The sequence below is a fragment of the Fistularia commersonii genome, chromosome 2 (assembly GCF_037954325.1).
Source record: "Fistularia commersonii isolate RoL2024-O1a breed Wild chromosome 2, RoL_Fcom_v1.0, whole genome shotgun sequence".
Lineage (NCBI taxonomy): Eukaryota > Metazoa > Chordata > Actinopteri > Syngnathiformes > Fistulariidae > Fistularia > Fistularia commersonii.
In genome coordinates this window covers 2905419-2910448 of record NC_141285.1, presented here as the reverse complement: position 1 = coordinate 2910448, position 5030 = coordinate 2905419, and the positions used below count along the sequence as shown (strand labels likewise).

Here is a 5030-nt window from a genome sequence, read left to right as displayed (position 1 = left end):
CTTAACCTTTCTGACCCTGAGGCCCATTTATTTCAGTACAGAGTGGCCCAGGGCCCATTAAATATAATTTTCATATATATTATTTATTATTATTAATTATATTGTTATATATTATTTAATATGTATTATTTAATATATACTGCTCAAAAAAATAAAGGGAACACTTGAACAACACAATGTAACTCCAAGTCAATCACACTTGTGTGAAATCATAGTGTCCACTCAGGAAGCAACACAGATTCATTTTGACTTGTTTTAAGGACATTACATCAAAGTTGGATCAGCCTGGAGTTTGTTTTTACACTTTAATTTTGAGTGTGATTCCTAATCCAGACCTCCATGGGTTGATACAATTGATTTCCATTGATCATTTTTGTGTGATTTTGTTGTCAGCACATTCAACTGTGTAAAGAGCAAAGTATTTCATAAGAATATTTCATTCATTTAGATCGAGGATGTGTTTTTTAAGTGATCCCTTTATTTTTTTGAGCAGTGTATATACACTGTATAGGTTTATAATTATCTCACTCGGTTTGATTTGTATTCAATTCAATTCAATAAGTTGCCAGTCAGTGACACGATCGATCTTTTCTGCATCTGCAGCCCATCTTCTTTTCTCTTGAAAATTTCCACCGGCTTTCCCACAAGCGTCGGATGCTCGGTCTCTCGGTGCTGCTGTAGTTTTGACGGCTTCAGTGCTTCGTTAGACAGCGTTAACACACACTCCACACACTGGGCTCTCGGCACTGCCTCGCTACCTCCGTTTACGAAGCCACACTTAATGAAGTCGGGATTGTGCTTGCGCAAAAATTTCCTTTTTGGCGAGGGGTCGTCTTCATTTTTTCGTTTTAAATATTTCTCCATCTTGTTTGTATACAGCTAGCTGAGTGTCTTCTCCTTATTTATACAGCTGGTTAAAGTAACAACTGACTGATGCATTAGCGCCACTACATGGTCGGGAGTTGTAATTGCGTCCCGCAGCCCTCGCAGCCCACACGTACAAAACAGATTTTTTTTTTGCGGCCCACTAGAATGGCGCTCGGGGCCCAAGTTTTACGAGATGGTTAAGAATCACTGATCTAGAAGAAGGAGAAGGAGGGCATCTTCTGAGTGATCGACACCGGGGCGCCATCGATATCTCACTGACTCCAGACCTCGGCGTCAGCGAGCACGAAAAAAGCGAAACGCTGCGTTCAGAAGGCAGCGGTTGTCGTGGCGACGGGAAAGTGACAGGAGAATATCCTCCAACTGCTGCGCGTTGTTTAACTTTCAAATAAAAATCATATCTTTGCGTTTGGAGCCACGCACAGACTTGGCGTCTCCTCCCGCGTCAGCAGACCGTTAATATCTTGCGACTGATTTGGGCACATTTATTTGAAGAGTTAAGGTTGCGTAACTTTTTTCCTCCTCCTTGAAAACCACTTCTGTTCATTCCAGATTCAGAACTCTTTCTTTTTTTTCTGTATTTGTTTTTATGTCATCAAACTGTTAACCCTTTTCCATGTTTTTCTGATTCTGAAAGATGAATCAGACCTTTTCTTTTTAACATCTGAAACGTTCATGCACCCCTGGGCTCTTTTTTTGAGACATGGAGAAATGTATAATCGGGTAGAATTTTTGTCTTAATGCTGAAAGTTTATGATGAATAAATGTTTTATAATCTTGTTGCAGCAACTGGGCTTTTTCATGATTTCCATGGTTTTGCCACTCAAACTTTGAGCTTCTCCCTTCCTACTTTTCGGCCAGTTATGATGAATATTATAACCAAGAACGACTGAGAACCTTCACTTTTATGCAACTGTAACTAATCAGAAGCTCAGAGCTGCTGAAAGCCGCCTGTAGCCTGGGATTGAAGAGTGATAAAACGGCCTTTTAGGGCTTCATAGACGAGTAGAGGGATTTTTAATTCTGCTCTGAATTGTACTGAGTTAGAACAGGGTAAAATGGATTTGTCTGAGATCATTGGCTGTCGCGACCCTTGTAGGAAACATCCAAAAAGGACAATAAGTCTGGATAATTAGCGGTATTTTGGTAGTTTGAACAGTGCAGAAACAGTGTGACCTGCAGACGGAAGACAGGCCTTTCATGAAGGACTGAAAAGTGGGAAGGACTGAATGCTCTCAGGATGGAATCGTCACCACAGGATAGAGAGCGTGAAAATGCTTTCAAACCTTTTTATTGTCACATTTCTAACATTTTAAAATTCACAGTTTAATCACAGCTTTCCTGTTGGAGTTGTAGTAACTCCTCTCCACCAGGAGGGGGCGCTGCAGACGCTGCCAAAATATGTAGTTTGTCTCACTTGAACAGAAGATGTATGAAGTGTGTGTGAGGTGCGGGGACTCGGTGCTGACGGTGTGTGTGTTGCCAGTGAAAGAGAGTGTGTAAAAAGTCTGCGTCTCGCCGAATGACTCAGGCTGCACCTTGGCGACTATTCACGGGCGCGATCCCGCTACCGGGCGGCACGGGGGCTTTGACCTGCTCCGTTCCCGGCCTGGGCCGGTGCGCCCCTCCTTAGACGACCCGGGACTCCCGGGCTCCCCCGGAAGCTCCGTATCGGTACCGAGCTTAGCGCGGACGCCCGATCGGCACAGTCGTCCGCGGCTCAGAGCTCCTGAGGCCCGACGATCCGCAGCCTCAGCCTCCCGGAAACTGGGATTACAGGCGCGCGCCACGGCGCCCGGCGACACACAGGCGAGAGCAACTTCTCTTTGAGCCTTACGGTCATGACGTCACCACGGGAAACAGCGACATCTAGCGGACAAACAGGGAACTACACTATGTACGTCGCTGCTGCTGAGTGGCGTGATTTCAAACTTTTTGGTGTTTTTGGACCTGGAAGGCAGCTTGATTTCACTTCATAACGTCACGATCACATACGATCTCCGACGCAAATGCCAATCGAAGATCGCACCAACTGACCGAACGATAATTTCTCAATTTTGGAACAGATATCTTGAAATTTGGGTTTAACTCCCTGACAAGGACAGAGACTGACCTCCATCCATGCCATTGATTTATTGACATCAGATTCCAAAAATATACCACTTTTGAAGTTACCTTTTCCAAAATTAAGAAATGATCGTTCGGTCAGTCGGTCCAATCTTCGATTGGCATTTCCGTCGGAGATCGTATGTGATCATGACGTCATGAAGTGAAATCAAGCTGCCTTCCAGGTCCAAAAACACGAACAAGTTTGAATTCACGATTCAGCGCAGCGGCGTACATGTTGTAATTCCCCGTTTGTCCACTAGGGATCGCTATTTCTTCGTGATGACGTCATGACCGGAACTGACACATTACATGTAGATTCAGAACAGTTTATATCAGTATATTTTTGGAATCTGATGTGAATAAATTAATGACATTGATCTGATGGAGACCAGTCTCTATCCTTGTCAGGAAGTTAAACCCAAATTTCAAGATGTCTGTTCCAAAATTAAGAAATGATCGTTCGGTCAGTCGGTCCGATCTTCGATTGGCGTTTGCGTTGGAGATCGTATGTGATCATGACGTCATGAAGTGAAATCAAGCTGCCTTCCAGGTCCCAAAACACGAACAAGTTTGAATTCACGATTCAGCGCAGCGGCGTACATATTGTAATTCCCCGTTTGTCCACTAGGAATCGCTATTTCTTCGTGATGACGTCATGACCGGAACTGACACATTACATGTAGTTTCAGAACAGTTTATATCAGTATATTTTTGGAATCTGATGTGAATAAATTAATGACATTGATCTGATGGAGGCCAGTCTCTATCCTTGTCAGGAAGTTAAACCCAAATTTCAAGATGTCTGTTCCAAAATTAAGAAATTATCGTACGGTCAGTTGGTCCGAGCTTCGATTGGCATTTGCGTCGGAGATCGTACGTGATCGTGACGTCATGAAGTGAAATCAAGCTGCCTTCCAGGTCCAAAAACACCAAAAAGTTTGAAATCACGCCACTCAGCAGCAGCAGCGACGTAAATGGTGTAGTTCCCCGTTTGTCCGCTAGATGTCGCTGTTTCCCGTGGTGACGTCATGACCGTAAGGCTCAAAGGGAAGTTGCTCTCGCCTAAGTGTCGCCGGGCGCCGTGGCGCGCGCTTGTAATCCCAGTTTCCGGGAGGCTGAGGCTGCGGATCGTCGGGCCTCAGGAGCTCTGAGCCGCGGACGACTGTGCCGATCGGGCGTCCGCGCTAAGCTCGGTACCGATACGGAGCTTCCGGGGGAGCTCGGGAGCCCCGGGTTGTCTAAGGAGGGGCGCACCGGCCCAGGCCGGGAACGGAGCAGGTCAAAGCCCCCGTGCCGTCCGGTAGCGGGATCGCGCCCGTGAATAGTCGCCAAGGTGCAGCCTGAGTCATTCGACGAGACGCAGACTTTTTACACACTTTTTTTTACACACTCTTTCACTGGCAACACACACACCGGCAGTACTGTATCACACACACTCACACACACTTCATCCATCTTCTATTCAAGTGAGACAAACTATATATTTTAGCCACGTTGCAGCGCCCCCTCTCGGTGGAGATGAGTTACTACTGCCCACTACAACAAGCAAAGTAACTCCATGAACCTGATTTTTGTGATCCAAAAAAAGGACAATTTTCTGAGGATAAAAGTGTTTTTAATGATATTCTTTTTTTTTTCTTAAATGGGTATAACATTTACTTTTGGATAGTTTTGATAAAATCAATAATTAACACACATTAGCAAGCAAATGAAGTGCTTTGTAAGACATGTTAGAATGACAACCATTTCTTCTAAGCCATTTGGCAACAAGATTGATTGTATTAACAACTTTGTGGAAGAAAAAAGAAGATAGAAATAATACCATAAAGCCAAAAAGTGTTTTCCATGTTACAGGATGCCCCTGTATAAGAAAATATATTGTATTCCAGGGTCAGATTGGCTTTTCAGGAAATATCTTGTAGCCCCAGTTTACAGAATATGAATGTCTGAGACAGTATTTTAAAATGACATTTCAAGGATGTAACGGCGCCAGACGCAGGATTGAACGGAAGCGGGTCCAGATGGAGCCGAAATTC

General features: G+C 44.5%; 2 non-coding genes across 2 annotated transcripts; one reads left to right on the top strand and one right to left on the bottom strand.

Moving 5' to 3' along the window:
- Nucleotides 1-2387: 2387 nt before the first annotated feature.
- LOC147236156 (signal recognition particle RNA) lies at nucleotides 2388-2685 on the bottom strand. Its single transcript, XR_015109030.1, has one exon.
- Nucleotides 2686-4065: 1380 nt separating this feature from the next.
- Nucleotides 4066-4363, top strand: LOC147236155 (signal recognition particle RNA). Its single transcript, XR_015109033.1, has one exon.
- The last annotated feature ends 667 nt before the right edge of the window (nucleotides 4364-5030 follow it).